The sequence below is a fragment of the Ambystoma mexicanum genome, chromosome 3q (genome assembly GCF_040938575.1).
Source record: "Ambystoma mexicanum isolate Mex_15411 chromosome 3q, UKY_AmexF1_1, whole genome shotgun sequence".
Taxonomy (NCBI): domain Eukaryota; kingdom Metazoa; phylum Chordata; class Amphibia; order Caudata; family Ambystomatidae; genus Ambystoma; species Ambystoma mexicanum.
In genome coordinates this window covers 398,504,277-398,530,574 of record NC_090926.1, presented here as the reverse complement: position 1 = coordinate 398,530,574, position 26,298 = coordinate 398,504,277, and positions in this window count along the sequence as shown.

The window sequence follows — 26,298 nt, the reverse complement described above, 5'->3', positions numbered from 1 at the left end:
CCGGTTGATTTTGGGAATGCCATGGTTGGTAGCTCACAATCCTCGAATCGATTGGCGAGCAAAAGAATTGGCCTTTCCTGAGACTTGCGCCCACACATGTTATCGCCAAGAGAAACAACCAATAGACACCAGAACCTCCACGCTTGCGACTGTGGCAATCGGCACCCTACCAAGTGAATACCAGGACTTTCAAGATGTCTTTCAGAAAGAACAGGCTAATACCCTGCCACCGCATAGACCATACAATTGCCAAATCGACCTGATACCCGGTGCACACATCCCTTGTGGGCAAATTTATGCACTCACAGAACCAGAAAATTAGCACCTGAAGGCCTATCTTGACCAATACCTGGCCAACGGGTTCATCCGTCCCTCGAAGTCTCCAGCAGCCAGTCCTCTATTCTTCATGCCGAAAAAGGAGGGGGACTTGAGAACGTGCATCGACTATCGCGCACTGAACCAGATTACCGTAAAAAATCGATACCCCCTGCCACTGCATATCACCTTGTTCGTGTAAAACAGGGGGACGAATGGAAAACCGATTTTCGCACCAAATACGGCTTGTACGAATATCAAGTAATGCCCTTTGGCCTTTGCAACACACCTGCTGCATTTCAATACTTCATGAACGATGTCCTACGGGAATTGATTGATGTCTGTGCTCTAGTGTACATCGACGATATCCTAGTATATTCCGCATCAAAGCAGGACCACGTTAAACACGTCCGATCCGTATTGGACAACCTCCGTCAACACCAACTCTACGCCAAGCTCGAAAAGTGCTCATTCCACGTCTCTGAGGTGGAATTCCTGGGCTTTATTCTCAGCCCGAATGGAATCCGAATGGATGTACACAAGGTAGATGCTATCCTGAACTGGCCATCCCCAAATTCATTCAAGGGGGTTCAAAGTATGCTGGGTTTTGCAAACTTCTACCGCCGGTTCATCCCAGGATTTTCGCAAATCGTGCATCCCATCACGTCATTACTAAGGAAAAGCAACAAAAAGTTCCAGTGGACAACAGAAGCCGAGGAGGCTTTCCAGGAACTCAAAGCAAGATTCACATCTTCCCCAATTTTACGCCACCCTCGCTCTGATCTCCCATACCTGGTGGAAACGGATGCCTTAAGCATGGCTATGGGAGCCGTCCTCTCACAAAAGGACCCCAAAACGGGCCAGTTACACCCTGTTGCCTTCTGGTCATGTAAATTCACACCCCCTGAACTCAATTACGCTATCACATACAAAGAACTCCTGGCCATTAAGTCAGCCTTTAAGGCATGGCGGCACTGCCTCTTGGGGGCCAGACATAGAATCACCGTAATAACTGACCACCGGAACCTCCAGTACCTAAAAACGGAAAAGGCTCAATCCTCACGACAACTACTTTGGGCTCTTTTTTTTGCTGAATATGACTACGTGATTATATTTCGACCAGTGGTGAAAAACGGGAAGGCCGATGCCCTTTCCCGTATGGGGGTGGAAGAGCAAGAGTATCAGACCTCTGACCCAATAGCAATCATCCCGAGTGACAAGCTCCTAGGAATCACAGCAACCATAACTCATGAAGAAATCCAAAACTTGATGAGTCCGGAGCAATTACAAGCGTGGAGTGCACAAGGAGAACATTACATGATAAAAGATCAGTTGCCCTGCTTCAGGAATCGTTTATTCTTACCAAACCAAGAACTACGAGAACAAGTCATGTCCGGTTATCATGATTCCTTGATCGAGGGCCACCCCGGAATCGCTAAAACCCTAGCCAAGGTAAAGCGAAATTATTGGTAGCCCACGTGGCGTAAAGACATTATCCAATTCATCTTATCTCGTGGAGTGTGTGCTCAAAACAAGTCATCCAAGCAGAAACCGGCTGGGCTATTACAACCATTGGAAATCCCACCAGCACCCTGGAACACGTTGTCCTCCATTTTATTAATGACTTACCACCCAGTCAAGGGATTAACACTATTCTTGTTGTTGTGGACCTATTTTCAAAAATGGCACATTTCATTCCTCTTAAGGGGCTCCCAAGTGCTTCCACTCTGGGAAAGGTATTTCTTGAAGGCATCGTACAGCTCCATGGGTTTCCTTCAATTTTGGTCTCAGACCGAAGTACTCAATTCGTATGTAAATTCTGGAGAAAATGCTGCTCCATGGCCTAGATCGACATCCGACTATCCACCAGTCACCATCCCCAAACGGATGGTCAAACTGAGAGGACAAATCAGATGCTCGAGCAGTATCTGCGTTGCATGTTACACCAAGCTGAAGGAAGCTGGTTCGACCTATTATGGATAGCTGAATATGCTTATAATAATTCCCTACACACCAGCACTGGACAGATACCCTTTTATACCATGTATGGCAGGCACCCACGTACTTCTGAGTTGGATGTTCCTACAACCCTGGAAATGCCAGCAGTCAAAACCTTGCACAAAACTGTTTCTCAAACCTTTAAAAAGGCAGCTGAACACCTGCTTCAAGCTAAGAATCGCCAAAAGAAGTTTGCTGATCAACACCGAGCAAAGGCCCCCAACTACCAAGTGGGAGACAAAGTCTGGCTGGCGTCTAAACACGTGTCCATTAAAGGATCCCGAACATTCCGTCCAAGATACTTGGGTCCATTCACCGTCATCTCTGTGATAAATCCTGTGGTGGTAAGAATAGCTTTGCCATCAAACATGTAGATTCATCCTGTGTTCCACGTGTCTCTCCTTAAACCTGTTCAACCGGGTAGCAATGCCACGGCAGCCAGTAGTAGTCGCCGGGGAGCCAGAATTCGAAGTCAAGAACATCCTAGATTCAAAGTTCGTCAGATCCAAATTATACTACTTAGTAGACTGGAAGGGGTATGGTCCACAAGACAGGACATGGGAGCCTTGTGAGTACATCCATGCACCTCGCTTGCTTAGATGATTTCATCAAAACCATCCAGCCAAACCAGGATTAGACAGAAGAGCCACCTTGAGAGGGGCCTTGGGGGGGAGTGCTGTCATGATTCCTGCCTCTCATGTCCCCAGCCCCCCAAGATGTCAGGCTGGAGCCAGGCCACGATCACCTACATGGACCTCAAAGTCCTCTCCATCCCTCCAAAGACCCACTTGGAGTCAGACTTGGCGCTTGTGGGACCAGACTCACTCACTCCCATAGGATAACATTGGGGATTGGACTTGTAGTGCATTGATGGGGACAAGACCCGGGGCTACGCTAATGTCAGGACTGTCGGGACTCGGGGCTAGCTAGCCTTTTGGTTGTAGCTCCTGAGATTCTATCCGGGGCTACAACCAAAAGACCAGGGGCTATAGCCCCCGTAGCCACCCCCTAGCAAGGCCTCTGGATGCCCCCACATATTTTGGTTCCCAGAACTGCATGTGCGGTCTAGTCTTTTGGGTGTGGTTCAGCCCAGAGACACCTGGGATACTCAGAGACTATTTAAGCTACACCCAGGCTGAGAAACATGCTTTGCATTTTCTGCACCTGCAGCGTGACACTCACCGTGTTCGGATCGGTCTCCAGTAGGCCTGCATCTTTCTTCTGCGCTCAGCTCCTGCAAGAACAAGAACACCGTTAGGAACAGCCTTACCTTGCGGCGCTTCTGCCCATCATTCATCGCTCCTTCTGTTCTGCGGGCATCTCCCGGGTGTCATTCCCATCCCGGCACGCCGCTTCCTAAGGAAAAGGGAAAAGAACAGAGAAAAGGCATTAGTAAGGCATTCTGCAAATTTTCGCTTATTTTTAAATACTGTACGAGCTTCAAACGCTTACCTGAATCCCAGCCGCTCTGGGGGAACTCTGTCTCCGGAACTTCTCATCCATCTGCAAGAGGGAAAAGACACTCCAGGTTAGCGTGGAAACATCTAGAGGCGCCGCATTCCACACTTACCCACCGCATTTGTTCTTCATAACCGGCATCCACGCTGAAAACATCACGGCACCTAAAAGACACAGAAAAATAACTCAGTTCAATGCAAATACAAAAGGGGTGCATTGCGCATCGTGCTCTCACTCACCTTCAGCGCTACTCATCTCAGCAGCACGCCGCCATCCCCGGACGCCGGCCATCGTCTAAGGAAGGAAAGGAACGAAGTTAGAGAATTGGTCAAAAGACTCAATATACTTAGCTGTCCGACTCTTGCCAGTGAAGTAACTAGGCAGCAGCAAGCCTGCATCAATCAACACGCCCCTGAGCTGAAAGCAGGACGGAGAACACACTATCCAAGAAAACAAAGTGAGCTGTGGATCAAAGGGAAGGGTTGGACCCCAGGGAAGAAGGGGTTCAAGCACACAGAGACAATAGGGAGTTAAACTCTACCAATCCTGTGTTTCAGGCCCAGTCTCCAGTCGAATAGCCTCCAGGGAAGGGTTTGAGGTCGTAAGAGGTCAGAACAGGCTGAGTGACGTCCCCGTGGATACCAGGTGAGCGTTACAAGCACATAAGGAGGAACGTCGGAAACACAACACAGATGTGAAATCCACAGAAGAAGAGCTGAAGGAAACAACCTCCACACACCATTAGTCACAAAAAATTGCAGAGACACAAAAAATCATCAGTGCAAGTAGAGTGACGACCTCGAAGAAAACATCAACCTAAAATATAAACCTTCATGACCTACTCGATGAAGAAACAGAAACAACAAGACCGAATGCACAATCTGATGGAAAAATGTATCAATATCAACTCGAATCCCCAGCACCACCGTCAAAGGACAAACAAAACCCAGAAAACAAAAAGATACACTACAACCTTGTCAACACCAGATGAATGTCAAAGCACAAAACATAGATATACAAACTGCTAACTAATGGAGGGATAGACATTCTATTGCTGCCTGAAACCTGGTTAAATTCAAGGTAATCGCACACGATTCCCTACCCTACAGCTAACAAATTGAAACAAGCCAACTGAGAAGAGGAGGTCTCACCATTGCATTTAGGGCTCGTAAAACCTCCTTGCCTGCTTGCGTAGGCATGCAATGCGGAATAAAACAAGGACTGGCTCACAGGGTCCCGCATGGAACTGGGAAACTTGACAGCTATGGTCTATCGAGCAGCGTTATCTGAATGGAATGCTGCCCCCTGCCTTGGGTGCTGTGAGAAACCAGAAGGTGCCTCACACACTAGTTTGCGGGAATCTGTCATCCAGGTGGCCAGGACATGGCCATTGCTTTTGGATCCAGTTCCTGGGGTGGACCAGTGCAGGAGGATAACCTGGGTGCGGGGTCTTCGGTGAGTGGGAGTGGGACACCGGATGGTGAGACGCGGTATCCCCTTCCCTGCATCACCTTTACCCATCCCAACCGGTAGGATATTTAGGAACTTTATCCCGCCCCCTTTTACAACATGAACACTTTCTCACTGACAGCCGGCTCTAAGGGAAAACAGACTAACACCCAAGCCATGTACCTGACATGTCCCAATACTATGATCAGGCGAAGTCAGGCAATTATCGACAGTCACTCACACCTTCCATTACACTTCCCCACATGGATAAAACGTGGGGCACGAGAGCACACTCTGAGCGAGGCAAAGCACATGAAGAATCAGCAGTTCCAAGATGGCAGTTTAATGAGAGGAGAAAGACGGCAAAACAGAAGGGGGCCGCAAGGAGGGAAGTTCCCTTGACCTTTTTTCACCAAGGAACCGTTACTTCCGCAAAATATTGAGAGAAAGCGTAAGACTAGGAAACCAGGCTGAAGAATCCTGCATCGTGTGCGGGAGGTACCGAGGGCCCTCCCGCATCAGAATCTCCAGCCACTGTGGTACTGCCTTAGGCTCCAAGAACAAAGCCGCTTCAGTGAAAGCAACACAGCCAGTGAGTTGGGGAGGCCGACACAAGACTGATCTGTGTTGAAACCAAGGTTGCAAGCAGCAACATTTTATGGAATGCGCTAGAAATGAACACAAATTAATTTAGACGGCTGATGAGTGATTGAACTATAAATCAAGTTATAATACGAGTGGTCTGGCACAGAGTGGTTGCTCAATCGAAGGTCTCTGTAAGATACCCAGCTGAGAAGTGATAAAAGTAGATGGATTTGGTCTGAGTTCGACAAAGGGAGATCAAACGAATAAAGGTGAATCGAAGTGGCCCTGTGCCGGGTCAAGTCAAATCCTGTGTACAGTCGAAAGTCTTCGATTTCGATGAATTGGAGAAAGTTTGGAAAAGTACATGAACTTGGTCTGAGCTCGACAGAGAGAGATCAATTGAAAGCTTTGTGTTAAAGTGCGTCTGAGCCTTGCAGAGGGGTGGGGTGAATCGAAAATTACCAAAGAAGTTGTACATGAGAATCCTGAGGAGAAAGGAACTTTTGAATGTTTGTTTGTCGCATCAGGCCCTATGAAGTAAGAGACCTTGAATGGCAAAGAGACTTTAACATAGAATGCCTTGAAACTGAGATTTGAACTGCATCCTCGTGCTACAGAAGCCAGAGACTGTGCTAAGCTCGCGCGTGCTGCCTTGTCTCGTGCTGAAAACATGGGGAAGAGAGGCCAATGGCTTGAATATCCTGACATATCATTTCTTTTGCATAACATTGTTTCCCACACTATTTGTATTTAGAAGTAAGGATTGACAATAGGTTTATTAGTACACACTATTTGTATTTAGAAGTAAGGATTGACAATAGGTTTATTAGTATAGGCCTTTTTCTTTTGACAAGAGACCACTAGGACTGCGCTATTATTATTTGATGGTCGTAGATTGCATCCTTCAGATTTAGGATTAGATAGCCATTTTTCAAACCTGATTGAAGTTCAATAAGCACTCTTGAACTGTGATCACTTGTGTCTGTCTTACTGTTTGATACCATGCCTTCCTTAGAGTGCCTGCCTCGCACGTAGTTTGACCCCCCATGCCTCTGCCAGTGGAAGTACCTGGGAGACGGTTGTTCCTCTGCCTGGGGCATTTCCAACCCAGGCCCATTGGAATGCATTGCACTACCAGATGGCCGGTCCGAGCCAGGCCATCTGGTAGTGGGCTATAGGAAGAAATGGAAGGACCAGATAGCCGGCCTGCTCTGGAAGTCTGGATGGGCATCAATTTAAAATTCTTCTCCAGTTGGGTCTATAAGGAGGCTGGACACTTTTGCCCAGGACTCCCCCTCTGTCGCCCAGGGTACACAGATTACAAGAGGCTTAGTCGCCTTCCTCTGGATTACTGTAGACAGTGTGCATGGGTCCTCACTGCGCTCCTCTTGGTTCTCAGTGCCCGACCCGGGCACTGTGGTGAAACCACTGCAACCCCCCCACCTCCCAAGCCAGCCATGGGGTCCCAAACCTCCCGGGAAGGAAAATCTCTCACGTACCTCTGCCAGAGCCCCAGGATAGCCGGGGTTGCTGCCCCCTTCCATGGGCACCTGCCTCGGAGGTCGGTCGCTGTACTCCTGTCCAGCGGTGGTCCCGGAGCACCACGGTAGGGTCCTGGTGCCTCCACGGAGGACAAAGCTCTAACACTACCTGGCCAGAGCTTCCGGAACAGCCCTGGTTGCTGCCCCCTCCCTTGGGCACCTGCCTTGCATATGGGTAGACTGTCCTCAAGCTAAGCTGCAGTGCTGAGGAGCCCTGGCAGGGTCACTGTCCCTCCCTGGAGGGAAAAGCCCTAACTCGGCCCGGCAGGAGCTCTAGGATGGCCGGGGGTGCTGTCCTAAGTGTTGGGTGCCTGCCTCGCTTTGGGTGGACCGTTCCCAGTACCAGCAGTGGCTTCAGGGAGCCCGGCATAGTCCCCGTCCCTCCATGGAGGGAAAAGCTCTAACACGCCCTGGCCAGACCTCCAGGATGGCCTGGGGTGCTGCCCCCGGCCCTGGGTGCCTACCTCCCACGTGGGTCAACGGTCCCCAGCGCTGAATTCCGTCCATCGGCAGGTGTGGGAAATGTGGCGTGCAGAAGACCAACTCTCCAGTGCCGCTCAGGGGGCCCAAGTCCTTCTGATTGAGATTCGTCATAGCGGCCCTGGCGTGCCGTGACCGGGTCTTCTCTAAGTCAGGTTGCTTGGGAATACAGCCCAAAGCGGGTGGTAAACTCCATCTGAGGCTAAATACGGGCACGAGACCCATAGCCAACAAGTACCGTAAGAGAAAGTTGAAAAGAACTTTGAGTTCAAGAGGGTGTGAAACCATAGAGAGGTAAACAGGTGAGGTCCGTGCAGTCCACCCAGAGGTTTCAACATGACAGGCAGGTTGCCGGGAATGGTGTATCTCCTCCACAGGGTGCATTTTCTCCATGGCAGTTCACCGCGACTGACTCTGGGTCAGCTGGGAAGGCCCCAGGGGCAGGTGTTACAGCCCTCTGTCAGCAGTTTCCCCATGTCCGTGTGGGAGATTGACCACAACCATGCACTCCTCTGGCAAACGTCCCAGCCCCTCTCTGGGGTAAATGGATAGTGACCAGGGACGTGGCCCACTGCTCCTGGTGTGACTGTTGACTGGGGTGTACTGCCCTCAGTGTGCCCCAACCACGTTGCGCTGCTGGGTAGGGAGGCCCACAAAGGGCACCAGAGGTCTGTGGTGATGTTGGTTACCAAACCAACCCATCTTGAAACACGGACCAAGGACTCTAATACGTGCGCGAGTCGGAGGTCCGAACGAAACCCTTAGGTGCAATGAAGGTGAGGGCTGGCACGCAAAAGCTGAGGTGGGATCCTGTTGCGGTGGGTGCACAACCGGCCTATCTCGCCTGCTTTGTCAGGGAGGTTAAGCATGTGTGATAGGACCCCAAAGATGGTGAACTATGCCTCGGCAAGACAAAACCAGAAGAAACTCTGTAGTAATCCTTACGTGCAAATCGGTCGTCCGACCTGGGTATAGGGGTGAAAGACTAATCGAACCAACTAGTAGCCGGTTCCCTTTGAAGTTTCCGTCAGGATAGCTGGCGCTCAGAAACCCCAGGTGTATCTGGTAAAGCAAATGATTAGAGGTCTTGGGGCCAAAACGCTCTCAACCTATTCTCAAACTCTAAATGGGTAAGAAGCCTGGCTTGCTGGTGTGGAGCCGGGCATGGAATGCGAGTGCCCAGTGGGCCACTTTTGATAAGCAGAACTGGCGCTGCGGGTTGAATGGAATGGTGGGTTAAGGTGCCCAATGGTGACACTCATCAGACCCCAGAAAAGGTGTTGGTTGATATAAACAGACGGACAGTGCCCATGGAATCCGCTAAGGAGTGTGTAACAACTCACCTGCCGAAGCAACTAGCACTGACAATGGATGGCACTGGAGCGTCGGGTTCATACCCAGCTGTCATCGGTGCTGAGAGAATCGGGGGTTAAACCGCGATGAGTCGCATACACAGAAGCCCAGGGCAAGGGCCCTGGTGGAATGCAGTAGGTGAATATCTTGCTGGTAGTAGCAAATATTCAAACAAGAACTTTGAAGGCTGAAGTGGAGAAGGGTTCCATGTGAACAGCAGTTGAACATGGGTCAGTCGGTCCTAAGAGATCATTGAGCGCTGTTTGGAAGGGATGGGTGATGGTCTCCATTGGCCTCAGCCAGCTGAAAGGGAGTTGAGTTCAGATCCCCGAACCCGGAGTGGCAGAGACAGGTGACCTCGCGACCTCCAGTGCGGTAATGCAAACAATCCCGGAGAAGCTGGCTGGAGCCCCGGGGAGAGTTCTCTTTTCTTTGTAAAGGGCAGGGTACCTTGGAATGGGTTCGCCCCGAGAGAGGGGCCCGAGCCTTGGAAAGCGTTAGGGTTTCAGCGGCGTCCGGGTACCTCTTGCTGCTGCTTGAAAATATGGGGTAGATGGTGTAAATCTCACGTCTGCCGGGTGTAACCCACTCTAGGGAAAGGGGAGTTTGACTCGGGCGGTACACCTGTCAAACGATAACACAGTGGTCCTAAGGTGAGCTCAGGGAGGACAGAAATCCTCCACAGAGCAGAAGGACAAAACCTCTCTTGATCTCGATTTTCAGTATAAATAAAGATCCCGGCCTGACAATCCTTCTGACGTTCTGGGTTTCAAGCAGGAGGTGTCAGAAAGGCTAGCACAGGGGAAACTGGCTTGTGGCGGCCAAACCTTCATAGCAACGTCGCTTTTTCATTCTTCGATGTCGGTTCTTCTTATCATTGTGAAGCAGATTTCACCAAGCATTGGATTGTTCACGTACTAATTCGGAACGTGAGCTGGGTTTAGACCGTCAGACGGGTTAGTTTTACCCTACTGATGATGTGGTGTTGCTATAGTAATTCTGCTCAGTAAAAGAGGAACCACAGGTTCAGGCATTTGGTGGATGTGCTTGGCTGAGTAGCCAATGGGGCGAAGCTACCCTCTGTGGGATTATGACTCAATGCTTCTAAGTCAGAATCCCCTCTAAACCGTGACAATACCACAGCGCTGTGGAGCTTTGGTTGACCTAGGACAGCCGGCCTCTGGGCCGGTGCATAGAGCAACTCGCCTTGAGACTCGAATGTGGACAAAAGGGGGCCATCTCTCTCACCCTAGTGCACCGCATGTTCCTGGGGAACCTGGTGCTAAATCATTCGTAGACAACCTGATTCTGGGTCAGGGCTTCATAAGTAGCAGAGTAGCTACCTCGCTGTTATCTACTGAAAGTCATCCTCGGAGACAAGCTTTTGTCGAAGGTGGCGGAGCCGCAAGGGTCTCCGTCCTTCCTGCTGTGTTGCAGGGCACATGGAAAACTCCCACCTACCCTGGATGCACCCGCTGGGGTGAGAGGTGGGTGGGGAGCGCTCTTCTCCCTTTCCGATCAAACCTGGCAGACCAGATGACCTTGGCCAAGCCGGCGGTGGCAGAGTGGCTCGGCCCAGCCCGTGGGAGGCAGGGAAGAGAGGCTGGGCTTTGGTTCGTGGATGGCGGCTTAAGCCCTGGCCCCAGGCCATGGTGGTGGCAGCTTAAGCCCCAGACCCTGGGCGCCGAGGTGGCAGATTAAGTCCCACAGCCTGTACGCTGAGGTGGCGGCTTAAACGCTGGCCCCAGGGGCCAGAGGTGGTGGCTTAAGCCCCATACCCTGGGTCCCGAGGTGGTAGTTTAAGCCCCAACCCTAGGCTATGGAGGTGGTGGCTTAAGCCCCCCACCTTGCGTGCTGAGGTGGCGGCTTAAGCGCCAGACCCTGGGTGCTTATATGGCAGCTTAAGCCGCAGACCCTGGGTGCTGAGGTGGCAGCTTAAGCCCCGGCCCCAGGGGGAAGAGGTGGCGGTTTAAGCACTGCACCTTGGGCACTGAGGTGGTAGCTTAAACCCCAGCCCCAGGCCCAGGCTTAAACCCCCACACCCTGGGTGCTGAGGTGGCAGCTTAAGCCCCGGACCCTTGGTGCTGAGGTGGAGACTTAAACCCCAGATCCTGTACAGTGGACTCAAGGTAGGCACAACCTCATGGACCCGGGCCATCTGGTCCTACGCTGGGACCGACGGACCATCTGGCTGATCTGGTCGGACCAGATGGCCTGAGTTGTCACTGGCCCGGCTGACTCTTACATTTGTCTCCGGCCCGTCTCCAGAAGCCCCCACAATAATAATTGATGGGAAGTGTCTTCTTGCGGGACGGCTCTGTGGCGCAGGCAGCGGATCGAGGCAGAGAAGAGAGGCTGGGCCCTGGTTGCAGATGGCAGTTTAAGCCTGGGGAGCGGAGCTAAGCTGGAGCTGGAGCTAGAGGCTTAAGCCCCAGATCCTGGACGGTGGCCTTAAGGCAGGAACTACATTGTGGCCGCCCGGGCATTTGGTCAGGGCATGCCAGCCCAGGCCATCTGGTCCTTTGGCTGGGCCCGACTTGCCATCTGACCGGGGCAGTCAGACCAGATAGCCTGAGTCGGGGCTGGCCAGGATGTCTCCTGCATTTGTGGTGGCTTAATAGTCAGTGGGAAGTGTCTCCCTGTGGGACAGACGTGTGTCACCGGATCCAAATGGGCTCCACGCTCGATGCAGGGCCCTAGAGCAGGTGGGGACCAACCGGCTTGGCCGCAGATGGAGAGGCTAAGCAAGCCCGGCAGCTGACAGCCCAGGTGGAAGAGACACTGTAGGCTTTGTGACACAGTCAGGGGGCCACAGCCCTCTCCGGAGGGCAAAACTCTAAGGTGTCCCAGCCAGAGCCACTGGGCACCAGCCTCCAATGCGCGGTGGTGGCCCCCTACATCAGCCACTGTCTTTGCATGCCTTGGTGGGGGCCCTGGCCCTCTCAGGAAGGCAAAGCTCTAAGGCATCGAAGGCAGAGGCCTGGGCGGCCAGGGGTGTTGCCCTGCCCTTGGGTGCCGTTGGGTAGCCATTGGCTGTCATGTGTCCCTTTTCCAGGAGGGACTCCACAAGCCAGTCCTTTTTTCTTCTTTCCCAGACTCTATGCCAGCGGACAAGGAGATTCTGCAAGCCCTGGTACAAAGACCAGCTAAAGATAACAAAAGCACCACCACTAAATATCCCAAACTGTGCATCACTCCTTCTGCACTTAGCCTTAGACCACCAAACCCACCTATCATTCCTACTCATTTACAGACCATCAAAAAAGAACCCTACTTTCACAGACACGTTTGTGGACACCATCACCAACATCGCCATATAACATGATCACTTGATGACACTGTAAGCGCTAATGCCCCCCAGCGAGGATCTTATTGCTATTAGTACTCCGGACTGGGTTACTAAAAGCATTTTTATTCAGTTGCGAGATGCTCCAGCATTTCACAACTGAAAAAAAGAAAAAAGTAATGATGGCTACAATAGGACAGAATACGAAGTCAGTTCTCCCTTTCCATAGCAGCCATTGAAAATAGTAAAAATAAGAGGCTCACCATGGAAAGGGAGAAGGGATTAATCCCTTCTTCCGTTCCATGGCGACCATCCACAAAATAGGGGGGAAAAGAAAACAAAATGGCTGCCATGGAAAGGGAGAAGCGACTACATGTAGTCCCTTCTCCCTTTCCATTGCGGCCACTCGCGGGAGAGATGCAGTGGCAACTGGCCCTTGTCGGACTGGTAAGGAACCGGCGGGGGGCAAACATATTGTTTGTAACAATCTGATGGTCCCTCGCCGGGTACTAATAAAGTATAAACAGTGAAGGAGTACAACGGTGATATACTTAAAGAGAAAGAGAACTGAACGATAAAGAAAAGATTGTAAGAAGACCTGGTGAAGGAAGTACATCAGGCAGTGAGCCTTTGGGGGAAAGATACCTGGCAGGAGAATATACCAGGGGATCTACCAAGCCCAAAGGGTATTCCTGGCAGGGGAGTACACCAGGTAATCCATCTAGGATATGTGAAAGGAAAAGACATTGGGAACAGGTTCCTGGCAGGAGAGTACACCAGGAGACCATCTTTAAAAAGTTGCTGTATAGAAGAGACACTTTTGCCATCCTTAAGAAAACACCATTGCTTGGGAAAAGACACTTTTTATCATCTTTTTAAGAAAGTGTTAGATGAAAGAAATTTTGTTTGAACAGAACATTTTCAATATTCTACCTGAAGCCGTTCTGCAGATACAAGGATTGTTTTGTTGAATTTATATACTTCATTTTTGCGCAGAGCTATTTACCTTGTACCCTTTGTTGTTCATTTTTAGGGTGCAGGTAAAGTATGTTTTTGACACAAGGACAGTTTGCCTAATTTTGACCAGACATAGACTGATCCCTAATTTTGATTTTCTTGGCAGGGAAACACTTTAGGATAGGAAAAGAAAGGCCTTTATCCAAACCCTTTTATTTCCATAAAATGTCTAATGTTGAAAACATTACAGCTTTGTGTCTGCACGTGCAATGCAAGACCGCAGACATGGCTCCCAGAAGACTAACAGCATGCTCATCTCTCCCCAACAGGCACACAGCCCTCCGACAGCGAAGTGCCTGGACCGTCATCAGGTCCAGCAGCTGCAGGCAGACCTGCAAAGGTCACACCACTTGTCAGCACGCCCAGATAGCAAGGCAGGGCTACTGGTCTATCACAGCCACCATCAGCCCCACCACCTCCTGCTGTATCAGCCCTCCACCATCACCACCATTCCCATCACCTCCACCACCGTCATCACCACAATCACCACACAATGCTGGAAGTGGCACATCAGCAACAGTGCATGTGGCTGCCGCCATCACCACACCTGTAGTCAGTGGCCCCACCATCCCTGCTGTGCCCTCCACACGACCACGGGAACAGCAGCCACTAGGCCATCATGGCAGGGTCACCATTGACAAGGAGGAGGAGGTGGATGATACACTTACTACCTGTCAATGTGTTACAACGCCATGCCACCACACAGCCTCTCACTGGGTGTGTTTGGAGAGGGGCAACAGGGGTTTTTGGAGAGCGGGGGAGGGGTGTTTAGGGTTTGTATGCATTCATGTTAGTAATTAATACAGCACTGACAGGACATTTTTTTTTCTCCAAACAAGTGTTAACTGTGCTGTGCATGATAACTACAAAGGTGTAAGGGGTGTGCAGACTCGAGGGGAAACAAAAAAAGGTCTCACACAGTTCTTGGCAGACCATGCACCCATCCCTGGCCTCCATGCATATGTACATGGGCTGGCTGGTGCTGCCTCGTCATCATCCTCTGGTGGAGGAATGTCCAGATCTGGGGGCAGGGGTATGTTGAGCCTGACAAAGGCCAGGACTATCTGCCCTACCTTCTCTGGCCTGTACATGAGCGCACCCCCAGACTGGCATAGGCATCTGAAATGTGCCTTCAAGAGCCCAAAGGCATGCTCGATGGTCACCCTGGTCTTCACATAGGCCTTGTTGTATGCCACTCCCTGCGGCGTCTGGGGATTCCTCAGAGGGGTCATCAGCCACAGAAGCAGCGGGTGTCCAGAGTCACTTACAAGGGGTAAGGACACAGGTGTGAGTAATGATGCTCGGCCGTGGTGTTGGCTTTTACGGCGGCATCTCAATGGTCAGTCTGTGCATGCATGTACAATGTCCCATTGTGCCAAACTGTTTCACGTTCCAGTCTTTGCATGCATATTGCACTGCTCAGGCGGGTGTGCAGTCTGACGAGGTAACACCTGAACACGGCTCACGGCCAAGCTCATTGCAATTTGGTATCCGAATGTGAGGGCAGCATGCCGTGGGATGGGGTTTGGTCCTGTGCATTGCCACTAAGCATGGTATATGATGGGAGTCTGGGTTGCATGTGCATATGGTCTGTGTGGCATCCATGATGGTGTGTGTCATTACTTGTGGATAGAGTGCATGCCATGTCTGATGGCAGGGTAGTGTCCCTCAGAAGTTGTTTGGCAGTCTCTCATCCTATGTATGGGGGGGTGTTTGGGTGCCTCATCTAACCGCAACACCATGGGCAACATTGTTGTTTGTGAGCCCTGCACCTTGCCTTAGCCTGACCCCAGAGCTCACGTCAAATGTGTGTGTGTCTGGGCCACCTGTTCCGGTTATGGATATGCTAATGAATAGGCATGGCTAATTGTGCATCACTGGACTGTGTTGTTTCCTGTGTTTGCTTCCCTGCCCTGGTCTTCGTTGTTGCTGCATGTCATCTGGTGGTTTTCCCCGGGCTCTTAGGGTGCCCCAGGACATACATTTGATGACCCCAGGTGCCCGGGTCTACCAATTCATTGTCATAGCATGGGGGACAGAGGTTTGCATTCTGGTACCTGTAGTGCATTGCGTGTGGAGGTCCTGTTGGGTTTGAAATGGCCTGGTCGGGGACTGCTATATCTCCAGTCATGTGCTACTCCTGTGTGTTGTGGCCTGTCAATTGAGGGGTGCGCTGGTGGGTCCTGCATGGTGCTTTCTGAACATGCATTTGTGACATTGTTGCCCCCCTTCCCTCCTTTTGCCTGTCACTTATGCTGCAAGGTAGATGGTATTGTACGTGTACTCACCCAACATCCAGGTCCTTTGTCCTCTGTGATGCTCCATGTAGGACAACAGCATGCTGTTCTGCAGGGCCATTGCATCGTGGGTTGAGCCTGGGAATCAGGCTCAGCAGTGCGTGATGGTAAGGTTGGCGTCACAGTTGAATAGAACTGCTTCTGGTTCCTGTAGTTCTCCTCTGAGGCGTGAGCAGGGGGTACCCACTCAACATGCCTGCAGTCCAATGCTGCCACCCAATTGTGCATGCATGCAATTGTATAGAAGCAGGCCCAGATGACGTTGAACTGTGCCTGGGTGGTGAGGAGGGCGATGTGCTGGCCCACGTGGCACAGGAGGGCCTTTAGCAGCTGCACCAGCACTCTGGAGAACACAGGCTGTGAAATGCTGTGAAGCTTGCACAAAGTGCCGGAACATGCCACTGGCCAGGAAGTGCAGGACCGACACCAGCTTTAACAGTGGCGTTATGGCTGACCTGATGCCGATCCTGCTCCCAATGTCCTCCCGTATGTGGGTCAGGAGGTCAAGTACTGTCTCCCTGTTAAGGCGTTACAGGGTTTGTATCTGCCTGTCAGTGAGGGCCCAGGGTGTGGCCCTTGTGCGAGGGATCACCGCAGGGCCACTGCCTTGCCACCTACATTCCCATCATCCTCCTCCTCCTCCTTCTTCGCTCGCCGGCCTCTTGTTAACTCTGCTGGTACTCCAAGCCCGGTAGCTGTAGATTGGCATGCAGCGTATCCAGATCCATGTTTGCAGCAATGACTGGCAGAATGATTGTGTTGGGAAGTGTTTTTGAGGAAGGTGTGGGCTTTTTGTACTCTTTTTGTGTTGATAGGGAGCACCTGGGTGAATTGGGAACACCTGTCGCCCCATTTGCTTCACCTGTGTCCTTTTACCAACTACTCTGAAATGTTGCTATCTCTGCCTTGATTTTACCAGTATTACTGGCAAATATCAGCCGGTATTACCGGCAAATCCAATCTCGTGATATAAGCTGCTGTTACCATTGTGCCGGTATTACCGGCACAGGTTTCCATCCCCTCTGGTATTTTCGTTACTGGTATTACCGGTAAATCCAGATGAGGTGATACCGGTGCCTGTAATTCCGGCAACTTTGTTCCAGCAAACTCGTACTTGGCCAGACCTGTAAAAGTGCTGGTTAAAAGTTTTACCGGCAAACTCATAAGGAGCCTGAGTGACTGTTTATTCTGAACTGAAGCTACCGATAGCACATCAAAGCTCTCTTGAGCTTTTCCCTTTCAATCCCACTAAGCAAGCCCTCCCAACCCTCCTTCCTTTCAGATCTGCCAGAGTACCTGGAGACCATGAAAATGGCAGCAGTGCGCTGTATAAATCACAATAACATAACATATATTTGTCTGTAGTCTTTTACCGTGCCCTAAAACACCACAAACATACCCCACCAGAAAAACTGAAAAAAATACTTTCTATTCATGAAATACATTTTTCAAATGCCTTATCTCCTCTCAGTGACTTTAGCATCCCTATGGTTTGTATTGTGGAGCAAGGAATGAGACGCGCACACAGAGGCCTTATGTTTGGATATAAACCTTTATTTAAAATGATAAAGGGCTTGGAAAATGTCTCACTATCCCTAATCTAGGAGGCATTTCCCTACCTCCACCAAAACTGATAGATCTGTCCTTTGTCAAGATGTCCAAAGCGACGTATATGTCCTTTGTCTGAAATCCTATTCTGGCCCTCACACACTAAAACTAATTCTAAATTGTGAAGGACATTGTCTCTGGTCCCTGGTTTTTTCCATCTGATCACTAACCCTGCCACAACATCTTTAGACCCGACAGTACTAGTCGATTTATACAATCACACCATCCTCAAAGCAATCAACACGCTAGGGCCCATGAAACTACGGAAATCCAAACCACGTACTCTCCTCAATACCTGGTACACCCCTAACCTGAAGTCACTTGGGAAAATCAAAAGAACAGCCGAGTCAGTATGGAAAAACTTGCCCACTGCAGTAAACAAAGCCAACTTGACCGCAGCATCCTTTAACTGCAAAATAGCAATAATCCAAGCGAAGAAAGACACCTTTAATGAACACATTTCCAAAGCAGAGTCCAACACCAAAGAACTTTTTAATTTACTGAAGGAGTTAGAATCACCGGCTCCTCCTCCAGACACTTGCATTAATGATTCCCAATGGTGCACTAATATACAAAAACACACTCCAAGATAAAATCTCCATGCTACAAAATAAAATAGTAATGAAGAAATCCCTTACCTCAAACAGTAACTCCACTCCAAATGTTCAGTTATCTACTAAGAGCTCTCAACCTCAATTTAAATTCTCCCCACTATCCATTAAAGAGGTTGAAACCATCATTCAGAAACTTAAACCTTCAAATTGTCAAGGTGATGCATGTCCTGCCCCTCTAATTAAGGAAGCAGCCAAGGAGCTAGCACCCTTCATTACAACTGCTATCAATGCCTCATTCAAATCCAACACAGTTCCCAACAACCTGAAAGATGCCTGGGTTCTCCCGCTGTTAAAAAACCTTCACTCGACCCAAACAACGCGGCTAACTATAGTCCCATCACGATGGTCCCATTTCTTCTAAAAATACTTGACCGTTGAAAAGCCTGGTCCTTGAACTACTCTGGGCGGGCAAGCCAGCCAGAGTGGCGTACACCACGCTGACACTCCCGGTCACCAATGGGGGACTGGCGCTGCCGGACCTTGAGAGATACTTCTGGGCAGCCCAAGCACAGTTCCTCAGCCACTGGTATGCCTCTCAAGCTACCCGACCACATGTACAAGTCGAACGAGCCCTCGCAACTCCTAACTTGCTAACCGCGGTCGTCCTTAGTCACACGCCGGTTCCCAGTTCCACGATGAACGTAATGCTCACGACGTACAAAGTCTGGAGGACTCTGGCCCAGAAACTCAGAGTACATTCACGGTACTCCCCACTCCTACCTGTCAAGTTTATTCCCGGAGTCCCACTGACCTCAGAGACGGTGTTCCACCAATGGGTTGACAAACTGAACATACAAACCCTAGGGGATCTCTTCACGGAAGAGGGCTTTCTAACTCCAGAACAAGCCAAAAATAAAGGGGGCAACACTGCTTTGGATGTATTCCTTTACTTCAGGACTCGCTACACCATTCAGGCGCTGCTGCCAGACTTCTCGCGTCAACCACCAACTTGGCAATTGCTGCATAATGTTATCCAAGCACAAGGCGAAGGTAGGGTGGTGTCACAGATCTATAAATCCCTCATTCCCACTACAACCCCCGCCATCACTGGTGCAAAAGCTAGATGGGAAAAGTCATTGCATGTTAACATATCGGATGAAGACTGGTTTTATAGTCTGAAACAAATTCAAAAAGTGGCGCTTAACTCACGCCTAAAACTTATACACTTCAACTTCCTCCATCAAACATATCACACACCAGCAAAAACCAACAAACATCAACCAGACGCAGAAGCGAAATGCAACAGATGCGGGACAATCTCAGCAAACTTTGTTCACCTAGCATGGGAGTGCCCCGAGCTAACGCCTTTCTGGAAACAAGTCCTGGAGACGACAGCTGCTATTGTGGGAGAACCAATACAGCCGAGCCATACAGCAGCCCTGTTAGGCATGACTAGGCTGCTCTCAGCTCCAATAAGAAAGCTGGCCGGGGTTCTGTTGACTCTGCCTCGGAGGAGGGTTGCCATGGCCTGGGGCCGAGGCCCCCCCCGACAGTCGCCGCATGGCGCAGAGACTTCCTTTATTACCAAGATGTTGAAATAGACTTCATCAAACTCCTTCCACTGCACGCCCGGCCACCAGACATCTGGAGACCACTGACACTGTTCTTGAGGGGCGAAGTGGAGGATCACGCATCTGACTCCTCAGACTCGGAAGATACCCCTCGGTGAGGGCTGGACCACGGTATTTCCATATCCTTGGAGCGAGAGCTAAAAGTAGCTCACACGCAGCTAAAGAGGACACTGTATCTGGGGGGCGGGGATGTTGGAGGGGTGTGGGGGTGGACACCGGGTGGGTCCTGGGTCAAGGCGCAAAGTTTAAAGTCCACCCTAATGTGGGTGTGAAGTTGTATTGAGGTTTAAATACCTAAAAATAAAGTTTTTTAAAAAAAATACTTGACCGTGCTGCATATCTGCAGATACAACAACGCTTGGAAACTAACAACCTTCTAGGTTTCAGACAATCTGGTTTCAGACCTAGACACGGAACTGAAACTGTTCTTATTGACCTTAAGACCCAAATCCAAATTTTGAAAGACAAAGGCAAACTAGCTCTGCTCCTCTTACTAGACCTATCAGCAGCTTTTGATTTGGTAGACCACAAAATCTTATGCAATCACTTATCCACTGCTGCAAACTTCTCAGACCAAGCCAATGCTTGGATTAAATCTTTCCTAATGACCGATCTATGAGGGTCTCTGCTCCATCTGCTTGCGCCTCACCCACGCCCGTCACCTGTGGGGTACCTCAAGGCTCCTATGTGTCCCCCACTCTCTACAATGTATTCACCAAGCCCCTTTTTGACGAGCTTGACCATCTGGGTGTCATCTACATTAATTATGCCGATGACACTCAGATACTCATCCCAATTACCGGTGACTACATTGTAGACAATGAGAATCTCAATAAAATGTACACCATCATACAAGCATGGATGGCGAAGCATGGACTCTGTCTTAATGATGATAAGACAGAGCAGCTCCTTCTGGGTTCGCCAGCCAACCTGAATAACCTGAATGCTTCATTCTCTTCCCTCAACATTGATGGCAACTTAATTAAAGTCACCAAGGCAGTGAAAACACTAGGGATTTATATAGACTCAGCATTAACACTAACCAGACAAACTAATGCCCTGGCTTCTTCATCCGCCTACACTTGTAACCTTATTACAGCTTGCCGACCATTTCTTTCTCCAGCCAACTGCATTACACTATCTAGAGCCCTAATACTCTCTAAGTTAGATTACTGCAACGCACTTTACCTCAGCACTTCACAACATAACCTTAACAAAATGCAGGTCCTGCAAAATAATGCCATTCGAGCAGCCATAAATATTCCCAAGAATCACCCCATCTCGAAACTAGACGTTCGCTAAAATGGCTCAACATCAACCAAAGAATAGCCCACAAAACCCTGTCTCTCACTCACAAGTGCTTATCCAATCGAGACCCCATCTACCTGTCCAACAATATCTCTCACCACACATTATCAAGATCTATTAGATCCACTATGAGGCATAGTGTCATTATACCCAGATTCAGGCAACAATGTGCAGGCGGAGTAAGTTTCCCGGTCCTAGCGGCTAGAAAATGGAACATGTTGTGAATGGCTTGGCTTTGCAGAAGGAATGTTGTGATGTCATGTGGAGTGTTTATGCCTGAGTGTTTGAATTCATGTGTGAGGATGGGCATGCCACAAGGGTATTTGGGAGATAGTGCCACATAGTGTGGTACATGGGGGTAGCGCCTCCAGCATAGCATGGCATGACTGTGGCAGATGTCACGCATGGTTAAACAGTGTATGTGTTTTTATGGTGGTAGCGCCACCAGTTATGTCAGGGCGTGACTATAATGAGGTTATGCATGGTTATCCCACGTATTTATTTATTTATTTATTCACATTTGTTTAGCGCACAGGCAGCCCAGAGGGCATTGTGGCGCTTGTTACAGATATGAAAATGACTTGTTGTACATACAGTGAAGTCATTACTTAGTTGCAAGAGAAGAGTGTTAGATACAGGAGAGGAGGAGAAGAGAGTAAACGACCCGACGGAAGAGGAATTAGTTAAACAAGGTGGTTTTCAGGTTTTTTCGGAAGGCAGTGAGAGAGGTTTCTGCTCTGAGCGTGCTAGGTAGTGCATTCCATAGTTAGGGGCAATGTAGGGGAAACTTATTCCACCTGCACTAGCTTGTTTGATGCGTGGGACCCTAAATTGGTTGGTGTGGCATTGCCTAGTTGGTCTGGTGGAGTGAGATCTGGCTAGCGTATCAGACAGGTATGAGGGTGCAGACAGGTTGATACATTTGTGTACGGTGGTAAGTATTTTGAATGTAATGCGCTCTTTGACAGGTAGCCAGTGTGCTGCCTTTCTGGCTTGCGCGATGTGGTCCCTTTTTGGTATACTGAGGGCTGCTCTTAGTGCATTATTCTGTGTTGTTTGGAGTTTATTGAGATTGGAGTTGGAGGTGCCAGCCAATAGCGCATTACAATAATCTAGTTTGGCTCCAATGGTGGCTCCGGCAATAAAAAGGCAGTTCTCTTTGGTTAGGAAAGGTTTGATGGCATTAATGAGCTTAGTGCTCAGGGCGGAGGCAGAAACAATGGAGTTGACTTGCTTGTCCATGGAGAGTGAGGCGTCAATGTGGACTCCTAGTGTTTTAACAGAAGGTAGAACTGGGATGACACAATTGTCTATGCAGAAGTTGGTGTAGAGTGGGTCGAGGTTTGTGAGAGTGGATTTTTGACCAAGGATGAGAATTTCGGTCTTATCTCCGTTAAGACATAGGCTGTTCGTGGCCATCCATGCTTGGATGGTGGCGTATATATTCTGGAGGGTGGCTGCGTCCTGATGGAAGAGTCCTGTGAGCAGGAGGAGCACTTGGGTATCATCAGCGTAGTTGGTGTATGTGATCCCAAGTGCGTCCAGTTTATCAAAGAGAGGTTTGGTAAAAAGATTATAGAGGGTAGGAGCAGTACATGAGCCCTGAGGGACTCCATACCTGATGGTGGTAGGCTCTGCGTTTGCTATATTGGAAAACACTTTCATCACTCTTCCTTCGAGGAAGGAGGTGATCCAGTTTGTGGCTTGTTTGGAGAAATGTGCGGCCTGAGTGAGATGGTTCGTGAGGATGGCATGATCGACTAAATCAAATGCCGCAGAGAAGTCTAGGAGGAGCAGAAGGGCCGGCTTGCCTTTATCTAGAATTAGGGAAATTTGGTTCTTCAAATCTAGTAAAGCGGTTTCAGTGCCATGACCTTTACGGAATCCGGACTGCCTTTTACCTAGGACAGAGTTGTTTTCCAGGTAGGACTGTATCTGCATGTGTGCAGCTTTATCTAAGATTTTTAGAAGAAATTGAACCGTTGTAATGGGCCGGTAGTTGTTAGGTTGGGCAGGATCCAGGGTTGGTTTCTTTAAGAGCGGGCGCACCCATGCCTCTTTAAGGCTCTCAGGGACTTTGCCCATCTTGAATGAGGCGTTAATGAATGCTGTGATGATCGGTGTGAGGGGTGCTGCACACTCTTTAATGATGTTGGGGGGGCATATATCGCCTTTGCATTGAGATGGTTTGAGCTGTTTGAGGATGTGGTGAGCATCTGATTCAGTGAAAGGAGAAAAATTAAATTTGGAGGAGTGCTTATCTTTAGAGGTATTGACGGAGAGGGTCTGTTGGGGGTGCAGAGCCTTGAAGTGTTCTGCTATTTTGTTTTGAGGAAGGTCTATTTTCTTTAACATCGCTGTTTGGATGCTATTGCACCAGGCTTCATCCTTAACAATCTCATCTGTACAGATTGGGGGAACAGTGAGCTCTTTAAAGATGGTGAAAAGCTCTTTTGAGTGGGAGTTGGCTTCCATGATACGTTTATTGTAGGTTTCTGACTTCGCCTTAAATATGGCACTTTTTTAGAAATAGAAAGAAAGTCTACTTTGGTGGCATCACAGGGATTGGCCTGCCATGTTTTGAGGGCTTGGCGCTTGTATTGGCGGAGATTTAATAAGTCCTCCGTGAACCATGAGTTGGAGTGAAACGATTTTGTTTCTTTTTTGTTTTCAAGAGGAGCTGCGGCATTGATGGCATGGGTGAGGGTGTCTTTGAATATCTCTGCTAGAATGTTGGGGTCAGAGGAGAAAGGAGGTGCTAGGCAGGGGTTGTTGAGAAAGGGACGTATATTGTCTGCTGTAAGTTTTTTGGCTATCTTGGCCGGTGCGGGTATAAGTGGTTTGGAGTATAAGGATATGGGGATGCAGAATTGAAGGCAGTTGTGATCAGACCATGGAAGGGCTGTGTTAGAGTTGAGGGTGGAGCCACAGTTGTGATCTGCCACCCAATCTAAGATACAGCCTTTATTATGGGTCGGGCAGTAACTATCTGTGTGAATCCTAGATCTGGGAGGTTTCTGGCGAGAGTGGTAGCTGCTTTGTCAAGTTTGTCATTGTATCCAAGGTTTAGGTCTCCTAGGAGCAGTGTATTGGAAGTTTGTTTGATGTTTATTCCAAGGAGGTGGTTGACTATGCCTGTGGAGTTATTGACAGGGCCTGGGGACCTATATATGACATGAATGTTTACTGTATCTTTAAGGGAGAGGGTTAGTTTGGCTGAGAGGATGTCAGTGGTTTCTTCCCCGGTGGTGGGAGTCTGTCTTAAGGCTAGGGTGTCTTTAAAAATGAGTGCGACCTCACCTCCCGTTTTAGCTAATCTGTCCTGTCTTAAGATCGAGTAACCTGACGGTACAGCTAGGCTGATACTAGGGCCAGAGGCAGAATGCAACCATGTTTCTGTTATGGCTAACATATCTAAGTCAATGATGGTAATAATATCATTGACTTCTAAAGCGTGGGCGTTGAGTGAGCAAACATTTAATAGAGCACATTTAAGGTGTTGGAGCTTTTTAGATTGTGGTGGCTTGAGGTCAGTAATTGGAATTAGCTTTTTGGTAGTGTGAGTAGGCTTATTGGTCATGTGATGTCTGGGGGGAGAGAGCGTCATAGCCCTGTTTAGGCGCTTGTGTGTAATAGTGTATGGCGGGCGGCAGGTTTTAGCGTGAGTGCGTGATCCTAGGCGTGAGTTCCTAAGTGTTACCTGCATGGGTGTGGAGATGAATGCTAAGGGGAATGTGCGTGTTTTGAGTCTGTGCTGCCTGAGTATGATCTCAGGCATTTTAGCGGGAGTAGCGTGTGTGGTGGTGTGCCTTAGTTCCATGATGTGGCTGTTGGGTTGCCCTTTGGGCACGAGGTAGGCAATACTACTAGTAAGTATGATGTAGACTAAACCTATGAGGATGTACAGTGTGTGGGCGGTGTACATATTGAGATAGGACAGCGAGTGCTGCAATGCTATATGGGTTAGGTGAGGCAGGTGCCTGACGGTGCAGCTCGCAGAGAAATCTGCTATGAGCTATGTTATGTAGGAGGGCTGCCTAGGGGTCAGATAGTGTCAGTACGAGGGTGAGGAACTCACAGGAATTAACTAGGTAGTTATAGAGCAGTTATAACCATGGGTATGAGTCTGAGGTACCAACATACTATAGAGTATTAACACAAAGCACAGAGGGTTACTTCCCCATATGGCATATACACATTTAAATATACGTTTAGGAAAACATGCATTTTTGTGTGAGATAATCATTTAAAGAGGTTAAAAAACTTAAAGGGTACAGGTGCATTGATGGAACATTTGCAGATTGTGATCAATGATATGGGTTCATAGACATAGGCTACAGCGGGTGCATAGGAGAACAAGTAGGATGCGGGGAGGCTGCTACTATATCATTTAGCGTGAAAGGTTCATGAAATGGATCGTCCATGCATGAGATGTAAGAGTCATACAGTTCCTTATAGAGTAACGCACCTAAGGTGTGTAGACTCTTACCTTCTGGCAGTATGGGGATAAGAGTTCTGGCTCAAGGCTCCTTCAGGCTCAGACAGGCTCGAGACAGGGGCAGCTTGCCTTTGTGTTTCGGGCTTCGCGTTGAGGGCCGGCTCTCGCCTGCCGGCTCTCTTTGGGTGATGAAAAGGAGGGCAGCGGCCAATCGGGTGCTGCGTTGCTGCTCTTGGGCAGTCAGGAAGCTGGACGAGGATTACGATCCTCGGCGGGCGGCCATCTTTGAGAGGGGTTTCCTCCTTGTCGGCTATGGAGGACTGAAGCCGCAGTAGCAAAATGGGTGCTGGTGGAGGTTGAGGCACCAAAATCGAATCTAGGTGCTGGGATGCGGGTGGCAGTCACGGTGATTCCGTGATTCTTTGAGCAAACACACTTCTACTGGCATATGAAGTGGAGAGGGGCCATCCGGATAACCTCGGAGAAGGATGTTGATTGGGCCATGTGCTAGTCTGCTCCTGCACGTATGGCTGTGTGAGGTGGTAGCATCACCAATTGTCAGAGCACGTGTTGTGTGCTAGCCCTGATGATGCGAGTCGGTGTGAATGGCGTATGTTGGTGTGTGTGGAGGTGTGTTGTGTAATGACTTGTGTGTTGTCGGAAGAGGGGAGGTGTGTTGTGTAATGCTTTGTTGTGCGTGATGTGCCAATGTAAAAGGAGGAGATGCGTTGTGTATGGCTTGGATCTGCAGAAGGAATGTTGTGATGTCATGTGGAGTGTTTATGCCTGAGTGTTGGAATGCATGTGTGAATGTTCTAACCTGGAGTTGGTCAGCCAGAGGCCTGGGTGATGGGCTGACAGTGTGCCTGGCCAGCGCATCAGGTCTGAGGTGAGTGGTAGAGTGTCGGAGCATGTGTTGTGTGCTAGTCCTGATGATGCGAATCGGTGTGAATGGCGTATGTTGGTGTGTGTCGAGGTGT